A 22,459-nucleotide genomic window follows, 5' to 3' on the forward strand; every position below is an offset into this window, starting at 1 on the left:
ATTCGGATTCGAGATTAACACAAGACATGTACGTTGTGATCACCCTAAAGGTAAAATAAGGACAAAAATCAGTGCTGAGAATTGGCAGGCCAGCATAGGAACGATGCTGTAGAAAAAATGCATTGAATGGAAAAGCAAGACTGAATCCATTTGGCCACAACAGGGAGAATTTTGGCCACAAAAATGAAGCACTAATAATGGGTTGCTTTGCTGTATGCAAAGGTTTGTGGTAGTCTGTAATGTCTTAAAGAGATTTATTAAAGGGTTTTGAAACACATCAGGAAACAACTGTTGTTTATTGCATGCGGTATGGATGGTTAAGACACCTGCTCAACGAAACATATCCATCTATGTCTGAGGACAGGAAGCTATAAAAGGTTTTTCGTTGATCAGAATTAAGCAGGAAACACTTCCATGTGTTCCATTGTGTGTGAGCTGAGCTCCACACAGGAAGCATGAACTCACGGATGTGACATCTTTAACAATAAACAGCTCTGCTGCCCTTCGGCAACACGTTGTTTGGGGTGGAATGCAACGCAGCGGTTATTACAATAAGCCTACACTTCATGACTAATTTCCCATGTTTTAATTGATCAATTTGAGAGCATTTATGGCTTGGCATGGCCTGCTGGAGCAGTACCACAGTGTAACGCATGCACGGTGTGACATGCCTGGCCTCCAGCTTGTTCAGGCCTTTTGAGGTCTTCAATTAAAGTAATATAAGTCTAGTGCTGAAGAATAAACTGTGCTGCTTTTCTCACCTTCTTTTTTCAAAAATGTCCAATTCCAGTTCTTTCCTTTGCTTCCATCTAATGACTGTCCCTGTCAATCACAATGGACAGCAGCGTTAATAAGATAGCTTTTCTAGTGAGGTTCCTTCCCAAGTACTGGTTACCCTAAACTCATGCGACTTTAACACTAGGTTTTTCCAGCAAAGACATGGAATTTCTATGCTACATATGCTTTTTGGCAACTTTTTCACGTTCTTCAGACACAGAAAAAAAAAATTTTCACATAGTCAGAGATTTGGAAAATCTCCACATTTTTAATAAATTGCAATTTAGCAGGATTGGTTTTATATACTAAAGCCTTCAGAAATAAGTAAATCCCATCATACAAAAATGTCACTTCCCAGACACTGAGCTTTGTTTTGCTGGCAGTAAAGAAAATAAACGGTTTGGATCCAAATCTCACTCTGCAAATATGTATCAGACAGATTTCGGGAATGCACCAAACTGCCATTATACTTGTAATTTGTTCCACTGTCCTGTTATTTTTGATTCAGACAAGGACTAGGAATCAAAGGACAAAGCACTTTATCTTCTTTTTTGCAAATGAACAATGAGCATCTTTTGTCATTCGTCATTTTAGTGTCAGCTGTTTATTCCATATCCACTTAAGTGATATCCCTTGTGCACCTTTGATGAGAGCTGGGAGTTTTTAAAATGCCTTACATTGTCTTAGCACTTGATAAAGAAGGTTTTCTTTGCCATGCAACAATTTTGTGTAATTTGAGTGTTGAGAAGTGGGATTTTAACGGAAGGAAGAAAAAGATAGGACAGGCTATGGGCTGTTGACTCCTGTGGCCAGTACTTAGAAGATAAATGCTTGCAAAGATGTTCAAAAGGCATGTGACTTGTTTCTTAATGGCAAACAGATGTGTTCCTGACAGTATGATCCCTCCTTTTGCATTTAATTTCACAAGGGGTTGTACAGAATGTGTCTGCGCATTTGATGGGTTGCGCCTCAATGTGGAATATTTCAGCTGTGGCCCAACAGGAAAAAGCATCTCTCAGCAAAACCCTGTAACAAACCATACACCATACTGTGGTCCTAAAGACCAATCCAAAGGTTCAAAACCAATGCATGTGTTTGACACAACTGAAAAACACAACACTGTCAATTGTAGCAGCTGTTAATGAGAACTTTGACAATGTACTATTCCGCAATATTCCTTGCATTTACAGAACTTAATTAAAAACGTAGTAAAACCAATTTGTCTAGTCGCTCTTCAAAAGGCTCCTGGAAAATCCAGTATTCTTTTTTTGAATTCAGCTGTGTCAGGCACATCTTCAAAAGTACCACTGCAGCGAGCTCCTCTGTGAAACAGTGACAAATGGCACACATACATCAGCAAATAAAACCCAGCAGACCTCAAACTTTAGGCTTCAAGACTGTTTGAAATCCACCTCTTGTAAGAGCTTCTCAAAAATGGTGCAAGATACTGATTTTCCTACCAGCAGAGAGGCACCACGTTTGTTTGGGATGTAACAAAAAACAGTGTGAGGGAAACTGAAGAGTTCAAACACTCTGCACCAAGGTTGAAAAGGTCAAAAAAGTGCTTTAATTAATTATGTAATATTTTAATTTAAAAGGCACCTGGGCAAAAAACTATCATCTGACTTTTTCTTTTGTGGCAGAGGCAAAATAAGGATGTTAAATACATCAAAGGTGCATTGGCATTCTCTCCTGGTGGTACCCTAAACTATTCTTGTAATCTATGGTACACTCCCAATCACTGCAACCCTGAGTTGGACAAGCAGTTACCAATAATGAATGAATGAATGAATGAATGAAATGTTTCAGAATAATTTTTTTTCATGAATGCCAAAGGTACAGTCTATTTCCTATGGTCCCTTGAAATGCATCTTTGCACAAATAAAGTCAGAATAGCTGAAATAGGTCAAGATCTACATGTCCTTCTCTGTGGTGATGTTTTTACATTGAGACATACCCTGCAGTGATTTGAGGCATCTTTCACACTGTTACAAGATCTAAGAACTAACATTTAAGCTCTTTCATGCTCAAGGTGTGAATTCTAAGAGACAAAATGCCAAAGCCAAAGAAAGACCTTGAAAATGATTCAGCCTTAGACCCTGTCCCAATGCAGGCCTCATTTGACTTATAGCCATGAACAGATAACTTAAGTAATAAGTTAAGCTGGTTGGTTTAATTCTCAATTTTCAGTAAGTGTCTGGATTACCTGTATTTACTTTCACTATCTCTTACCTCATCATCATTCCTTCATGCACTAAAAATGAGACAGAGATGCTGAAATGTTGCAAAAAAATACTACTAGTCAGAATTCATATAGACACAAGACCCTTAAAAATGAGGCAGCCTCTTGTAGGGTAAAAATAGGAAGAGTGGTAGAAGGCTTCACTACTCTCATGGTTTTTGGGGCGTAATTTTTTAAATCTCTAATTCGGCATGGACTGTAGGGTCACCTGCAATGTTGCAGGATGTAATCTGCACATGGATGCCTGGAGGACATCCACACTCCCACTACTGTCACTGCCTTGTCACAGGTGACCTGCTGAAGCTAGGGAGGAGAGGGTTGCCTTCACTGAGGTTTGGTAACCCTATAAGGTCATAAAAGCAAATCTGAAATTCACGAACCAGAGGGAAAATGTTGTGGAGGAACCCCAGCTGAACAGACAACAGCCAATGTCAGCCTCCAGTTCACCTACGGCAATCCTCATTACCTAACTGCCATTAGAGCTTAAATGAGGAGAACCAGGAATGTACATTACAAGCTCAGAAAATGTGTTGTTACCCAACAAGACAAGAAAGGATTACAAGCAACACTGTTCAAACTGAGGCTGGCTATATTTCTTAATTAGGATAAATTAGAATAAGCTGTATGCTTGATTAAAAGGAAATGCTGGAATTAAAGCATTTTGTGAATGTACCTCATGGTGAAAGGAATGTCTATGTCTAAGACATATCATATTTCATTTTCTTATTAGATTCAATGACAAATTTTCCTAAAACTAAGACAAACAAGTGGATGTAAAACATGGGACTTTTTTAGCCAAAAGCTATGTCACTGAGACTATAAAAACGACTCCCAGCTGGAAAGCATCATTTCATAAACTAAAGTAAGTGAAACAACCTTTTTAATTTGGAGGTCACTTTGGCACAAGCCATTCTAATGGTTACATCAGCGATTTCTGGGTTTCCTAGTCAGACGTCAGGATTAGGTGAAGAAATTCAAAGTCCGATCTTAGGGCTAGGGAGAGGGGGCGTTGGCATGTGTGACACAACATATTGACAAAGTCTCGAAATGTTCTCATGATGATGTCATGTTAGAATGTGATAGCACTCTTTGAGAGAATCACGGACAATCTAATCATAACCCTTGGATACAGCACAAAGACTGGGGGCCTGAAAGTTTTGCTCACTATTAACATGCTTATATAGTATCGGTAGAAGGATTCATGGCAGGCTATAGGTGATACAGGTCTGTAGGCAATATGAATGCATAATTTCAGCACTAATCTATACATTGCTCCCTTTTTTAAATGGGCTCAACTAAATGTGGGAAATAGATTACACCTGGGCAATAAAGATATGTTTTACTATAAGTAAAAAAGCAGTCTTACTGTTTCATGACTGCAGTGCCTCTTATATTAGGTGAATGGCAGTGTCATTAAACCTGTAGATAGCCACACAAGCAGCACTGGCATATTTACATGGTACTCCATACTTCTCCAGAGAAGTAGAGAAACAGAGCAACAAGACAACAAGAGTGAGATGCAGGAAGCTGTGATTTCAGGTAAAAGATGACTGTTGGAATGAGTTACATAATGGGATGTCTTGACAACTTCCTGCAGCAAGCAAATAAAAAACAACAAAGCTGCTGGGTTTGAAAGGATATGAGTTTACTGGAGTAGGGGGGTGCAGTGGCGCAGTGGCGCAGTGGGTTGGACCACAGCCCTGCTCTCCGGTGGGTTTGGGGTTCGAGTCCCGCTTGGGGTGCCTTGCGACGGACTGGCGTCCCGTCCTGGGTGTGTCCCCTCCCCCTCCGGCCTTACGCCCTGTGTTACCGGGTAGGCTCCGGTTCCCCGTGACCCCGTATGGGACAAGCGGTTCTGAAAATGTGTGTGTGAGTTTACTGGAACTTGGCTTTCTCTGTTGCAGAGAAAAAGAATAAAAGTACTTTGTGTGATTTACTTCCAAATGTGTTTACACCCACCCAACAGACCTAGAAGCATGGGTATAATTCTTAAAGTCAAAATCAGGCAAAACTATTTTGTGGTCTATTTTGCATGCTCACTTACCAAAAGTAAGAAGTGACATAAACAATTGTTTATTCAGTTCAAAATATGATATGAAAGCATAATTCAAATCAGAACTTACTGGCTACTTTTGAAACATCAAGGGTCAACTATGAGCTTCTGTTTATGTTTTTATTCTGTAATGTCTACATTTAACCCATTCCATCAAGCTACAGCATTTATGGAGAGGCACTAGAAAAGCTCTCATTTTGTGGAACCTTGCCCACTTCCCATAATGTAAATTCACTGGCATATGAATAATCAAATATTAGTTTGGTTCTAACTATCAAAGACAGTACAACTAAATTAACTGGTCTTATCTGAATGAAGGTCCCATCAAATGAAGACAAGACATCTCTCTCACACTTTCCTGCCTTCCTACTGAGAGGACTGATGAAAGGCATATAGACAAAATTTTATCCCAGTGGGACTACAAGCTTAGACCTGGCAGAACAAAGCAAACACAGAATTAAGGCCTGTACCACACAAAAATGAGAAATTGGAGCATGGAAAATTTTTTAAAAACGAGCTTGCACTATTGATGAAAGAGATGTGTGAATATTTGGCTGTGCAAAGAATGTTTTATGGATTAGATCTCAATCTTGAAACTGGGACAACATGCCAGCTCATAAACAGAAAATGACTACAGAAAAACATAAGGTGGTTCCTTTGTTTCTGAGTGTTTGTTTTTAATGAAATTCATATCTGACCCTTTCCATTATTGGCTTCTGTCATATTCAACATCTTGATAATGCAAATTCCCTTCCTCCCAGAACCAAGCAAAAAAAGATAACTGTTTCTTGATATGAACCATATTTCAAAAAACTCCATATGAATGAAAGAATGTACTGTGTGATCCATATTTTATATCGCCTCTCTTCCACTGTGGATCATTCTCCTCTCTCCTCTGATTCCAGAATCAATAAAGTCTTGATTCTTCTCCAGCCAGAAGATCTGCAGACAATAAAATATGAATGCTGAAAGGAGAGGTGTCTACACTTGACTGGGGACCATTTGTCCCCATATGAAACATCAGTCAAGGCCCAGGCCAAATGTCTTTATGAAGGTCTCGTTGAGAATGTATGGTCCTCCGATTAGCTTTTCTGTGCTTTGTGTGGGTGTGGATGTAATAACCTAGGGCCCTGAAAAAATTACGTCAAAGTCTCCATTGGTGTGACAGAATACACATCAGCCCTCAAAGAAATGGCTCTGGTATTCCACTGGTTTTGTGTTAAATAGAAAGCTGATACTTATTTGCTGTTGATCAACTGTGAACGATGCATATTTGGTAATACGTTGTCTGTTCTCCTTTTGCACTAGTCCTTTTCACATAAACTATATTTCACTGTAATTTGAACCCAGAGTCAATGGATATGGATAAGTCAAACTGACACCAGCAGCATCCTGAATCGCCCTCCGCTGTGACTTGGGTATGTTGTGTGTCTCCTTTATGGCCAAATGTGGAATCAGCTATGACTAAAATATTAAATAAAGACTTCATCATTTTTACTAAGAAAGACAAGTACTTATCCCAGCTGCCTGGCACTGGGATCGAAAAGGATTTCTACTCAGTAAAACTGGCAGAGGTAAATCAAATTCAAGAGGGTTCATTCAATCCAACCTCATCCTTTTGGAATATTTCATGGCGTTAATTTAATGCCACCATTTCCATTGGATTTGTGGTCAGTTTGTTTATGTTGAAGAAGAAAGAACATGTGGGTGCCATCACCATTTTCTGACAAAAAAGACAGAAAAGGTAATCAGTTATTACCTTGCAGCAACATTTGAGTGAAGGTCCATAAATGGGAGACAAAAGATACCCTACTCACAGCAGGTGAATCAGGATGCTGCCACTGCTGGGCCATTTCCACTGACCTTGGGTGCAGAAAACCCACATATTAGTCTAACTCCTCAGCCTGGTTCCAGGGAGCTCATTGCAGAGTGTGGATTTTCATCACTGTTGCAATTTCCCCAGGCTGTCGTATTGAGAGCATCCCTTTTTGCTGTCTGCCTCCAGGTAGACTGATTTACTTTTCAGATCAAACATGGTACAGCAATCATACTGTGCATGGCGCATCCATGCTTAAATCGTTCCACAGACTCCCTGGGCTGTACCTTGCTTTCCAGCATTTAGTGAGCTGCATCCTCAAACCAGGCGCTGGAAAGAGGTGAACTCAAAGGCATAGAAGATTCACCACTTTTTAATAGGCATGGATTGGTTAGAGATCTTTAAAACACACACACACACACACACACACACACACACACACACACACACACACACACACACACATTTTCAGAACTGCTAGTCCCTGACGGGGTCACGGGGAACCGGAGCCTACCCGGCAACACAGGGCGTAAGGCCGGAGGGGGAAGAGGACACACCCAGGACGGGACGCCAGTCCATCACAAGGCACCCCAAGCAGGACTCAAACCCCAGACCCACTGGAGAGTAGGACTGCGGTCCAACCCACTGCGCCACCACACCCCCCATCTTTAAAACATATGCTAATATTTATCTTTAAAAAGACAATTACATGTAAAAAAAGCAATCAGTAAGAGCAAAAGCTATACAGGGCATTGTAAAAATAAAAAGCAAAAGGCAGGTTACTCATTTACAAGGTGAAGTGACACTGGTGACACTTGGGTCGATGCAATACTTGACAGTGTGAAAGTTGGTTTATTCTAATTCTGGCACTGAACGCACAAGGATAATATTTTAAAATATGTTAACAGAAAAAATAACTGAATGTACATATCAAAAAAAAGAGCCCCCCCCCCCCCCAAAAAAAAAAAAACCCACATCCTTCATCCTCCCTCCTCGTGTATTAACAATCTTTAAATCTTAACTCAAATTCTAAACAGTAGATTCTATCATATTACAACTTTGAATGGTTCTAAATTCTAAAATTTTACGAATAAGTTAACATGTTCGTATTAGTGAAAGAAGGCAGCGTAGCTTTTAAAACAAATGCTCTTACTCCCATATTAAGTGAAGGATTTACAACTGCAATGGCAATTGTGCAAAAATGACTCAGTATGTGATATCTGTTTTTTCATGCATGCTCGGGCAGTGAGCATACGCCATTAACAACCTTCTTTTAATCACAGCGAGGGAATCGTGCGGAAGGAGTCCAATTAGCTGAAAGAAAAGTAAACAAAAATGATTGGCTATGCTGGCACTCCATCTGACTGATCAAAGTTGCTTTTCTGTGTTGTGATGCACACCTCATTTCGCCTCGCACTCCAGTTCTTCCCGTGTGCCATCTACACACATGCCGCACTGGACCATCAGATGAAAGTATAATGTTGGAAATGGTTGAATATACATTTTCCTACTCTTCATAATGAACAACTGTGAGCAGCCAAAATAACCCATTTGTAACAAACACAACTACTCAGTTTATAAATATTCAATGTGATACCCCATCATAACTGAGAACTCAGGAATATTTCCATTATTTTGATCAAAGTAAAATATTGCTGAATATTGACATCTGCTTACATTTTGCAATACAATGACGTTCTGCAGACCTGAGACAGAGTTAATCAGCACAAAAGTTAATGAGTCTGACGAATGCCAACCACATTTCCCTGTCATGCTGTTTGCTTTTCTGTCAGATGCGTTTCTCATTTATCTCTAAATGGTGTGAATGCTTCATAACTAGGCTATGATTTCATAGTTCTTTCTCATAATAAAATACACAAAATAAATAAAAATGATTCAACTTCTTAATGCATTTTTCACCATCCTGACTTGCTTGACTACACACAAGATTAGCAAATTACTCTCATATGCACGCGGACCTCTGCCACAAGCCCTCAAAGTATGATTCCATGACAATGTCAGATTCATCAGGCTGTGTGAGGCTTCACATAACCCCAGTGGAAGACCCTTGGACAGCATCAGCCTGCCTCCGTGTCAGTCTCCATTTACAAACCATAACGGGCATGAGAACAGCATCAAGCCCAATGAGGAAAAAAATCACACCGTGCTCTTTATAGCAGTGCGCAGCTGTTTCTGCCCTCTGGTTAGACACTGAACCACAGTCTGTAATGTCTGAGCATGTTGGTGGAACATTTCAAATCAATAATAAACTATGTTTAATTTTAACATTTGCTTTTCATGCTTATGAAAGACTAGGAACGTCACACTGGGTTTGAGACCTGGGCCCGAGTCCTATGCCTAGGAGCTAGTGAAAGCAGTAACTTTGCTTCCCATAGAGGGGTCAGTGGAGTCCTGTAACCCTAACCCCCCTGTGCATTTCAGCATTTTGTACCAGAAGCATCGATGCAAGTATGTGCCATGTCTGTGATGTAATATTGAAAATATGCTGTACTACAGAAGGCAAATTGATTGCTTGTAAATCGCCTACATATAAATCACTCTCTCTCCACTCAGAAAACAGTTCTGCTGTATTTCTGGAATGATGGATGGACCCAAAAGTCTCGCCAGCCAATGGGTACTGTTCAGGCCTAAATGGCAGACTGGGGAGGTCTGCACACAGCGCTATTCTTTCAGCTCTCCATGGAGAACATTAACATAATGTTTCTTGATCCAGTAACCACTACAGATGGGCATGTTGCTCTGCATGTTGTCTTCTGCCAGGAGAGTTACAGTGACAGCTTGAGTTTAGTTTGTGGTCCCAGAGCTTTTGGCCTTTCAAACTTAAATGCATATTCCAAAAAAAAACCAAAACAAAATAAATAAGAAGGGGCTCAGAAACACCAGCTGTCTCTGTCACTATATCAGGTTGGGTCAATGACGACCAACAGGGTACCAGCACCATGCAAGCAGTGTTAAATCTCATGTACGCCTGGTAACAGACGGATCCACTGACAGACTGTATGTTCTTCCACTGGAAACTCTTGCATACTGCTCTTCAGAGATTGCCTGCTCTCCACTTTTGTAGGGAGTAATCCCATCCTCCACAGCCTCTACACTCTATAGACCTTTATTTTATAATGCGTGAGAGAGGCCCGTTAAGGAATGTACCTCCACCCCTTAAGATGGAAATTTCTATTTGGTTGGGAGTGGGAGTTAATTCATTCAAAGAGTGTAACTACATCAGTCCAAGGCTCAGCCCAAATGTCTGAGGCTTGAAACTCAGCAATCTGAACGAAGCAAATTTAAGCAAAAAATCCTAAGCAAAAAAAAGGAGCTTTTCTGTTAAGCCTATCCAGAAACAGATGCAGTTACTACACACACAGTCTGAAACCACTTATCCCAAGCAGGGTTGCAGCAAACTGGAGTTGAACCCGGCAACATAGGGCGCAAGGCTGGAGGAGGGAACACACCCAGGACAGGACATCAGTCTGTCGCAAGGCACCCCAAGCAGGACTTGAACCCCAGACCCACCAGAGAGCAGGCTCTGGCCAAACCCACTGCACCACCACACCCCCGCGATGCAGTTACTATTAATCACTAAATTTAAAAGCATGTGTAGCATTAATATGAGTTTCCTAAACAAAATCTATTCATATATTTTTTGAATGGTTATAAAAAGAAACTTACTACAGACTTTTGAATTGGCTAACAGCTAGAACTTCTCTCATACATCAACATCATTTTATGTTCATAACCTATACACCCTAAAAAAACCACAGATCTGTATTAGGAATACAAAATTCCCAGGAAGACACCTGCAACTGACTGTGCACCCCCACCCAGTCACCCCATAACAGCTTTACACTTCTACACATGCAAGTGCAACAAAATGAACTTTACCGTACTGCACACGTAAGGAAAAATCTTTTCTCAATATCCTCCTGGTCAGCGATGTAACAAAGTGTTTCAGAAATATGAGTTGTAGTAACATTCATTCATTTATTCATTCATTCATTCATTTTCACTAACTGCTTGTCCCGGTCAGGGTCACAGCAGTCCAGAGCCTATTGCGGAATCATTGGACTCAATGTACACCATGGATGGGACACCAGTCCATCCTAATGTAAGCACACACACAGACCCATTCACACACTATTGACAATTTTTAGCATTGCCTGTTCACCTAAACTGCATGTCTTTGGACTACTGGAGGAAAACCAGAGCACCCAGAGGAAACCTGTGGAAAGAACATGCAAACTCCATGCAGGGGAGAGTAGACTGAAAGCCTTCTGAAGGTGCTGTGAGGCACTACCAGCTGTACCAGTGCCACCTAGTAAACATACCATGCAAAAAAAAAAAATAAAATTAACTTTACATGTTAGATGAAAATTTATAGATTTTTTCAATGTAAAAAATATTTTTTTCTCTTGTTATGAAATGTAGATTTATAAAGGACCACCGTGCCTCTGTTTTTGAAAAATGAAGGGAAATATGTGAATAATTATGTTTTTTAGAACAGCTGTTCACGGTTTCAAAGTTAACTGTCTCAAACAATGATTAATGTCAGTTGGGAGTAAGGCTGAAACGCTGAGCTCAGCATGTCCAAAACAATTCCGAGATAAAATTGCTGAGAATTCATATTGAAAAAAAAAATCTTTTGAGGTAAGATTGAATTTTTTGTGGTGATATTTTATACAGAACTTTTTAAAACAAAAGTTCAATATGAAACACTAAGCTTGTTTTCTCATTATTGTATCTGTCTGTAATTATTTGGAGTTGGAAAAAGGTGAAATTACCATCCACAGCATTTAACTGAAAAGGTAAATAAATCTGTATCAGCATAATCCAAATGTATTATAAAAAGAGAAATGATTCTTTTTAACTGTGAAAACTGTCAAAGTAAGGAACACAAAACAATTATGATTAAATTACAAAATAAACACAGATCATTCAAATTTTATAGAAAATCATGTCACATTTTATGTAGAAAATCTAAGTATACATTTTATATATATACAAATATGTCTATATATTATACATGGAAATATTTGATAAAACAAGAATGCAAGTCAAGCATTCATAATACATGCTAATTTATTTGTTGTATGTTTGGGAAACATGTTAATGTTGAAGCCATATATTTAGTGCATATAGCATATATGGGGTGACACAGTGGCACAGCAAGTAGTGCTGTTGTCTCACAGTGCCTGGATAGTGTAAGAGGACATAGGTTCAATTCCCCACTCAGTCTACATTTTATTTGTATATTCTCTCCATGTCTGTGTGGGTTTCCTCCCACAGTCCAAAGACATGCTGTTCAGGTTCCCCCCTAGTGTGTGAGTGACAGAGAGAGTGTGTTCCACTGATGTATGGATGAGTGATCCAGTGTAAGTAGTGTATCTAGCAGTGTAAGTCACTGTGGTGAATAAGGTGTGAAGGGCTGATAACACTAGATAGACTTCATTGGAAGTTGCCTCGGAGAAAAGTGTCTGCTAAATAAATGTAAATACATTTTTATATATTTCATCCAGAATAACTTAAAATTTAAAATGGCAATAAAAAATATAACACTGCAGAAATCATTCCCTTTAACCATGAAAATGCATTGTCCCTAGATGACTGAAATGGCATCTGAGAGGATTTACTGCTGTGCAGCCTTTGTGGTTTTGTGATTAATAGTCAGGTATGCAACTTGGCCACTTCTCTGTGGTGACATTTGTAAAGAACAGCTTTGGGAAGAAGACTGAAAGTTAGCGTCAGCATAAGGGGAAAAAATCAGCGTGAAGCCAAGCAATACAATTTACTAATAGAAATGTATTGTACGCACTATAATGTGTCCAGCTGACAGAGGGTTTTCAGCTTACTTGTAGCCGATACTTGTTTTTCCACATTGCGCACGGTCATTTAAAATAATTTCTAACACACAATCAGTTTATTGATTTTCTTTTATACGTTACATTCTTAAAAACACCGAAAGCAAAAGCTGAGCTGTTCGCATTGACCCCATACGTACAAAGTAGTCGCCTTGTACGACAATGTGATGGAGCACTCAAGTAACTCTCTCAAACAGTCTGTTTAAGAAGCTTTCGTTCTTTTGAAACATCTGATACAAGCCTTATTTTAATAATTCACTGGACCATCTGAAGTGTTTTTCATCTCGCTGAGTGATTTAAGGCCTGTTTGATTCCCTGGCTATGCCTCAGACAATCACTGCTTCCTCTTTGCAGAGAGCGGTCTCGGCTGCAGGAGAGCTGCTGAATGGCTGCCGGCCGCTGGGGAGAGGTGCAGATGCACCGTCTAGGTTCCGTACTCGATTCAGGCCCCTTTCCGTAACCCTGGGAAAATACAACCTGGAACATTTATGGGTTGCACTCCATCATTACCGTACTTCAGGGAACCGTCTCAAGGAGGTGACGACAGTCTCGTGATCGCTGTCTTCCAGGGAAACGTCCTCCACCAGAAGCAGGGAATATGAAGGGGGGATTTCAATACAGCAGAGACTAGGGTGTTTAAGCTATGAAGGGTAGGAGTCACCTTGTTTTCCATATGCCTGCTTGGACTAGCAAGGTGCTTCTTAACTAGAGTTACCTACTCAAACACATGGTTCGTTGTAGAGCAGTGGTCTCTGCAACCTTAGATTTCAGCACAAGGTGTTGCTTACCTTCCCAGTGGTGACATATATCACATTCTCTTTCTAATATGCATTTCATTGCTAAAAATATATTCCCTGCTCAATTTTTGCATATCCATTCATATACGAGGTTCACCCCAGAGTTTATAAGCCCAGCTCTGAAGAAAGAAACAATTGCCTTTTTTTAAAAAAAAAATATGCCACAGTCTTTACATTTCAGTAAAAAGGATGATTAAACAAATAATTTGCATCCTTAACAAAACTACCATACACAAGGAAACCCTTCAATATCGTTACAACAATATCATCTTTTGTTTTAATGAAAGACTGCATACTGTACTGCATTGCCAAAAACAGAATCTTTGGCCTTGTATGGAAAATAAATGTTTTCTTGGAAATGCAAGTAAACGTGACAAAGTTACTGTGACTCTTAGACATCTAAAATTGCTTATATATCTAAGCTGTCATACCTCAACCTTTATGGCATATCGTACAAAGACTAAAACTCATAATTTATTTATGCTTTGGCTGTTATCGTTTAAAAAATGTTGGATTGTGTTCACCCGAAGAGGAACAATTATTAAAGCACTACGCTCCAGCAGCCAGTGAAGTGAAGCCAAGTGTCCACGTGAAATATGAGGTATTTGTGTTGCTCACTGTTTCTCATGTTTGCTTCAGATTGTTTTGATGCAGACAAACACAATAATCTTGTGGCCTAAGCACAGCACTCAATATGCTCCAGTAAGTGCTTTACAGGCTGTTATCCCACTAAAACTGAATAACTGGGTGGAACTGATAAGTACCGAAACTTATCTGTTCCCCAAGGGCTTCTTTCAGATTTTGCATGTAATAACTAAAAAACAATATGCTTATAGTGTGCCAATCCTGGCCTTATTTAAAATATTCCAAGGGAGCAAATGGACTTACAGGCAGTCAGTAATGGACTATTTCTATGCTGTTTTCTTCAAATGTGTAGGTTCATGTATATGAATGACTGCATGTACGTAATGACAGTGCAATGGCAATATGATCATGGTGAATCGAACCCAGACCTAAAATGGAAACTTTCCATTATGACAGAAGGTGGACAAGCTCTGGATCCTAAGACCTACAGATGACAGCAACCCAAACTCTGAGTGTGTAAGCCAATCGAGAATGACACATCCTTCACAAAGCCAAGTCATCAAGACAGGCCGTGCCTGCCCTCATAACACTCGACGTTGAAACAATAAACTCTACCTTTCTGTGACCCCACACATGCAAAACGTGATCTGAACTTCTGTCCGCACGCTCAGAGAAACACAAGTATGCGTTTTTGTGGCTGCAAAAAATAGGCCAATACACTTTTCACGCACGAAATAATAGTATCCACATAAGTACAAACTGAAGATATATTAAAAGCCTTTAATTACAATCATATCTGTGCTATCTGAAATGACATGACTGTAACAGGAATAACAGGAATAAAGTTTTACAGTTGTTGTCAGAGTATACACCCTCATCTGACAAACTGCAACAGCAAATATGTGGGTCAGCATCTGTGCTAATTCATTACAAGCAAGACATTACACTTATATAAATACACTGACTCCCAGAGAAAAGGGCAAGACTCAAAGGGGGTCTGCATGTTATCATGGCAGGGACCACACCAGCCTTTCCACAGAATTCCAAGACTGAACTCTCTTTTCCAATAAACATATGGCCCTTAAGATTGAAGCAGTGTGAAGACTGACTACTACAACACTGGAACAAGAAGAGCACAGAGAAACATGCAATCCCCTTAATCCTCCCTCCACGGTTGATTCCGTATGATGCTGTGGTACCCAAAGACACGCGGGCTTCATTGCTGTACAGCTATCATCCTGCCAACTGGAGTATGATGTCTTCATCCAAATGTTGCTCTGCATTGGCAGAAGCCAAGAAAGCCACAGAAGTGTGGTCAGAGGAAAGATCTTCTAGCCTCTGTAGAAGCCAATGAAAATGTCTAATTTCTTATAATGCAGAAAAGCCATACCACTTTCATATTTGTCATTGTATTCTAGTTATATTCTATCATAATAGTTCATCAGAATCAGAAACAGCCTTATCTATCCATCACTTTACTAAAAGCCAAATGTACAGTTTTTGGGATAAAATATTTCCACATACATGGCAATGCTCATCAGTTACGATACATTTCGGCATTTGAGGCCATTGCAAAAAACTTGCACTCTTGATCCCTCTACTCCACACTAAATGACAGTGCCAAATTTCATTGACACGCAATTTTGATACAATATAAATCAGCTGTTTTTTCAACATGCCACATCCAAAACGAAGAAAAATGCTTTGTAGCAACAGAAACAATGCCTGCTAACCATCACTGTCAGGTTGGATCCATAAATATACTGGCAGATGCGACTCCTGTACCTCTCAAAGATAATGTCTACGGGGAATATAACAGCAATATGGTCTATGGTTTACAGAGGTAAGCGTCAGTAGGTGAGCTTTTGTTTCCTGTAAAGTTCTGGGAACACAGAGAGCAAACTTTGCTATGTAACATGTTCACTTCTCCATGGTGCCTTCTACTCTACCTTCTCCAAATTACAAAAATCCCTAGAAAGCAAACAGCCAGCATACCCATTTGACAATTTCATATTTTAAGTCATAAAAAGCTTTTTTATTTTTCCACTTGTAACTTTGCTGCCCTTAAGCAGCAGGGTTTTTTTCCCAGTTGATTATGGAGGTATATCATTGCACATATAATGATGACAACCTGGCAGTCACCTGACTTAAAAAACAAAGAAATTGACATTATTTATGCTCCTGTGCTTATAAATAGATTAATTCAGTGATGTCACTGTGTTTATTAGAAAAGTCAGCAAGTTAATTGGGCCCATTAAATGACATAATAAATAACCAAGAAAATGTAGTAAATCCACTCATAAAAATCAAAAAGCAGAATACAGGTTTCCAATAACATTATTTTCCATATTAGAGAATGTGTGTGTTTATGGTGGGGGGTGGGGTGGCGCAGTGGGTTGGACCACAGTCTTGCTCTCCAGTGGGTCTGGGGTTTGAGTCCCGCTTGGGGTGCCTTGCGACGGACTGGCGTCCCGTCCTGGGTGTGTCCCCTCCCCCTCCGGCCTTACGCCCTGTGTTACCGGGTTGGCTCCGGTTCCCTGTGACCCCGTATGGGACAAGCGGTTCTGAAAATGTGTGTGTGTGTGTGTGTGTGTGTGTGTTTATGGTCAGCATTACAAATGGAATATCATTTCTAAGTCCTCCATGAAATAGTCATACTTGAATAATGCAACTGTTAAAAATGAGAATAAGAGCCGTCTTCAAGCAACACACAATTACTGTGTATCTGTAGAACTGAAAGCAATTTAGAGTTATCAGAAAAAATGTAGTGGTATGTGTACATTGTTTTACTTTCTCATGTAGTATGTGTAGTTATGTAAAGGGGTCACGGTGTGTTTCAGCTTACTGATTACCCTTAACTATCCACACCTATGGGAATAACAATGTGTTGCATAACAAATACACCTCTCTCCTGAGTGTGCTCAAGTCTGAAGGCCTGGTATTGTTTTTGGCAGTTCCTGAATAGCGTGAGACTTCAGCAAGTAATTTAGAATGTATTATATGGCACAGATAACTTTATATACGAAACATCTGACAAACCAGAACACATCTACACACATGCTGTACATACACACCTAAACACAACACAAAGAGATTTTGCAAGCCCTTTTCATAATGGCCCTTTTTCCTGTACTTTTCTGCTTTCCCTTAGTATATCATGTTATGGCTTTGTATGCTCCTTTAAACCTCAAACTACAGTAAAATTCAATAACTTTGTCACGGTTTACTGGTGCTTCTGGTCAAAGTCTCTACTGTTTTGGTCTTTATTTGGAATGCATTTGGCTTCTTTGCCAGTTCACTATGTGCCCTTCTACATGGTGTATTCGGACTCTCTCAGCACCTGCTTTGCACACGTATGACTGAATGACTGGAAAACCTCCTCGGGTGAATATAGTTTAAGTGGGAAATGTCCAAGGAACACGAACTGATCTTGGATGAACTTAATGTTTGAAACATTTAGACAGCACCGTAATGGACGTGTTCCATACTTAGAATTGCACCGAAAAGCATTGCCCGTACCGAATGCAGAGGCGCCAGCTCCAAAGTTCACTCTTTCACCGAGCAAATACATTTGACATTAAGTCATGCAGCCAGCTGTCACAGTGATTTGTTGAAAAGAGTAATTAAAACTTAAAACAGGAAATTCTAGAGCTCCATGCCACTAAACTGGAGCCTGGCTTCCGCCGTGTGAGCCATCGACCGCGAGCGAACCCACCAATAGCAGACCACTGCAGTGATGGAACAATGGAGCCGAATGGAAAGACTGAGAGGTCAGCGAAGGGGCCCTCTCTAGCCAGGAAGAAGGACACGGGAACAACAAGCCGGCCTTCAGCTGGGCCAGGAGGGCTCTCAATCCAGTTTCAAGAGCTGCTCTCTCCTGAAAGAGGCAAACTCATAAAAAACCCAGAGATTAAAATCATTTGGAGAGGACAAAATATGTGAAATATTTTCCACTTTCCACGTTGTCAACCCCCCCCAAATCTATTCTTGGTGATCCTTTTTAAGTAGGATAAATTCTTTGGAAATAGATAGTGTTTAACATGTGGAGGTTGAGATGCAGTGAGGAGCAAAAGGAATTAGAATCTGAATGAACAATATGTTGACCTATGAGAGGCACATAGAAGTCTGTCAGAGATAGCTACACTTCCTTCAAGCTTTGTTTCCATTTTGCTTTTATTGGTTCTGGAAATCACAGCTAGGGTCAAGCTACTCCTCTTACATGGAAGTTAGCTTCTCCTCCTAAAAAGAGCTGAATTTACTCCCCCTAAGAAAGTTTAACACTTCTTAACCTTCCCCAGACCAAAAGCAACCTGTCATTAGACCATGATATGAAAAAGTGCAAATCTACAGACAGTTTTCAGTAACAAATAGGCTTGCTGGCCTTCAGCACGTCCTTCGTGGCAATACGAGGAGGATCTTGGTAACCTCTGTCTGGCTTTGTCCATCCTGCTACTCCAGAGACACTTTCTCTGGAATATTTTCTTACACCATCTATGCACTTCACTGAAATCCCTCAAAGACAGGCTGTAAAAGCCCATCATAGAGGTGGTCCCATCAAACATCAACTTCTTGTCTACCCATGTAACTCTGAAATGCTCTGTTCTTTATCATCTCATTTTTCCACAATGACTCACTAAATTCTGAAGTTTTAACTTGACTTGGTTCTCTTAATACTCTTTCTACAACTAATGCACAAGTTACAACACTGTTACAGATGAGGCACTTTAGATGCTGACTTGCAATACAATACCACGACTCAAAGTAAGTAACTGCCAGATTTGCCAGGTCTGCTGACTGCTAAATTAGCTTCTTTCATGTAGTTGTTAACAGAAACCCCATCACAAAGGAAAACTGAATTAAGCTGTTCATAAAGCTTGCTCATTACAAGCATTTTCCAAAAACAGAGAAATAGAAAGGCAACATTTACTGTGGCTCAATGTTATGGAATAAAAGTGATCAAGAGTTAATAGCTCTAAAGGTAACTGAAGCTGACACTCAGGCAATGCATGTTTTTCTCTCCAGAAATCTTTCCCATGTGTGTATGATTTCTAAATGCCATGCATCAAAATTCTGGCTGTCAGGCAGGTCCATACTTCAGGTTGTTAATTGCCCATTTCAGAACACCTTTCCAGGCAGCCCTTATTAAACAGAAAGACCTGTACAAACATTTACCCTGTGGGCTTCAATGGAGCATGCTGCTTGGAGTGTGGCGATTCATGTGCAAGTGCAGCTGAATCCACCTCCTTTGTCCACTCAAAACATCGTGACAGCAGCACCAACAGTTGTGTTGGATCAGAGTGGACCACCGCAGCCCTACATGACCCACAGTGTGTTCTTGCAAAACAGTGCAATATATGTTACCTACATTCCTTAATTTTCCACTGTAAAGTCTAACAGAAACATTATTCTGGTTACTGTTTTAAGAACTTCCAAGAGATGTACCTCAGAGCTCACGCTTAACCTTGGCATCTTCACACGTGTATGAATTAGCTCCGACTGGGGATTACCTTTGCAATATACCATTTTCCTTCCCCGTTTTCATGCTCTGAAAGGCCTTATGGAAACCCCTAGGGTAGAACTAAAGACTGCTGGGCAGGATATGTGATTGATTCACACTGCTGTGATTATCTAAGAGATAGATTGCTCAGAGCCCATGACACTTTAAGAAAAAAACTGCTGCGAGGATCGAGCGGAGATGTCGATCAAGCACTATACTGATGAACTATCTCAGGAACACACGTTCAGAGGATAGTGAAACACATTGTTGAGGCTGGAGTAAGCACTCCAGCAGTAAACGCAGTTTAAAACCACTTGGATGCACTTGTTTTGGAACTGTGTGGTAAAACTGAAACTTTGGTGAGTCTGCTTCCTCCTTGAGGTTCCTGAGCAACTGGTCACTGCTCTGGTATCCATCTATGTGCCTGAAAGATCTCTCTAACCATCCCTCTGGGGTGTTATCAGGGGCCGTTACTCTCAAAACACACAGCTGTTTTCGGATGGAGTCGGTGGAAGGAAGAGTCAACCTGCACGTGTGTCTTTAACCCTTCCCACATTCCCAGGTCATTGTACGGGCCAGCCTGCCGTCATATGGCTGGAAAATTTACCTTTTTTGTGCTCTTCAGAATTTGAATTTCCATTCTGTTTTTTTTTCTTTGTCTGATGCTCCTGTCCAGCATGATGGAACGTAGTCTAGAATGCAATCCACATGGGAGCTGGAAGTGCATCAGGACTTCTCGGCATTCCTGCCAGTGATCTGTGCATCCTCTCTGTCTCCAGAGATCAATAGCAATTATCATGATTTTTGACTTCCTTCTCTTCCGCACAAGCAGAGTGGTGCAGTCGGTATTTGCCTTATGATTCTTTGTAAATTTAAATCATTGATCCTTGGACATATGCATATATAGGGCAGCTTTACAGGATTTGGATTTCCTCTGATAAACTGGGGATCCCATTTCTAGGTACTGTACTGGTGGTGGAGTCTTGGCCTAAAGTGTTGAGTATGGATTTCTTCAATGTAAAATTATTGAAATGATTAGCTGTTCCGGAACTGTACACTTTGAGATTCATAACTTACTAATGTGTGGAAACAAACCAAAATGCTATGCTGTAGTTAGAAGTGTCACTAAAGAGGCAGAACCAAATGTTTTTTTTTATAGTTTATCATAAGAAGGCATCATTTATATAAAGTGGCGAGGGCCCATAACTTTCCAGCTGGTTGCTGTACTTCAACAAAAAGTAGGTAACTGCCTGCCGTTTTTCTTACGGGCATGCTGTTGAAGTAGTTTGTAAGACAGAGTGCATCTAAGCACTTCACCATAAGGATACACAAGCAGTCTCCCGAGGGAGTTTCACATTACCTGTGAAGAACCAACTGGACAAAGGAAGTGATGCTGAGCAACAGTTGCAATTAATCAAAGTAAACAGTTTTCTTCACTGACTAAGCTACAGAAAATGCCTGAAACACTGGTGTTGGTACCGTCATGTTTGTTTCAACAGTTGGATTATGGAGAACAAGAGAATGGAAATGGGAACTGGACTCTTCATTGTTTACGTTTGACCTGTAACATGGGTACAAAACCGAACTGAACGGAACACAGTTCACACCTTCTAAATATTCTGGGAATGTGATGGGATACATGCTTACTGATACAGCATTCATTCAATTCAATTGAATTCAATTTACTTTTATAGAGTGCTCTTCTCATCAGAGTGACAGAGAGCACTGAACAAGGTTACAGCAAATTAAAAGTTATCCGAAAATCTTCAGCAAAAAGGTCGATTTGCCCCCTCTTATCTAGACCAGACGTTCTTTTCACAAATATGTACTTGACTCAAGTGGTTGACTTTCTTCCAGCAAAAAAATTAACACTCCACATATAGGGTGGCTTGAATGGAGTTTGGAAGGTCCAGTCCCCAATTTAGAAATACTTAGACAGTGACATATAACCATCCCTGCTAAATATTGTAGCCCTTTGGCTTTCTCTTATATTATGTATTTCCAGTTCTCAATGTAGCGGTTCTGCCTCTGTGCTGTTCCGTTCCGCACAGTACCTAAAAGATGAGGAGGGAGCTTGTTTTCACTTTGCTCTGTGGAAGAACTGTCGAAGTGGCTGTTTTCACAGCTGTTGCAAACGGAGGTAAGGTCTAAAACATTTTGTAAGACGCAAGCCTAAAGAATGAGAAGGCTTTGAAAAACAAATTATATTATTTCATGTGCTTGTGAAACTGAATAATTTGCAGTCACTTCTTACATCATGTCTTATTTTTCAGCTGTTTATTTTTGTTTGAGGAGTCAGACAAATGGCTAAGACTAGAAATCACCTATTATAGTCTAATCCTTTCTGTTGAAAAACCAGGCTAAACTTGGGCGCTCATGTAAGTTTAACAAGAGCTGCATTTAAATACTACATAGGCATTGTGAAAATGGATGTCTGATATGTTTTTCCCACATACCGCCATTAATGTGTGCAGAAAAGACAGCTGCTATTGAGAAACAGGTAACAAAATCTGAGTGAACAACAATATTTGGATTGGTTCATGTATCCTTTCGGAGTGCATTCCACAATCAGATACATATTTTGTATCTGAATATCAAAAACTACAGTTTATTTAGTAGTGTTCAATACAAATCTATCACAAATACAACAGAGGCACTAATTGCAGACGCATTACCAGTAGAGGAGAACAGCAGTAAAATAAGCAAATGAAAATTTCTGGACATTTTTTATCCAGCAACCCTTCCTACTTTGAGATTTATATTTTCCATCATGTTTAGATAGTGTTAGCTGCTCCAGCCAGGGTTGCCAGGTGCATATG

Source organism: Scleropages formosus, chromosome 10 (genome assembly GCF_900964775.1).
Source record: "Scleropages formosus chromosome 10, fSclFor1.1, whole genome shotgun sequence".
Taxonomy (NCBI): Eukaryota; Metazoa; Chordata; class Actinopteri; order Osteoglossiformes; family Osteoglossidae; genus Scleropages; species Scleropages formosus.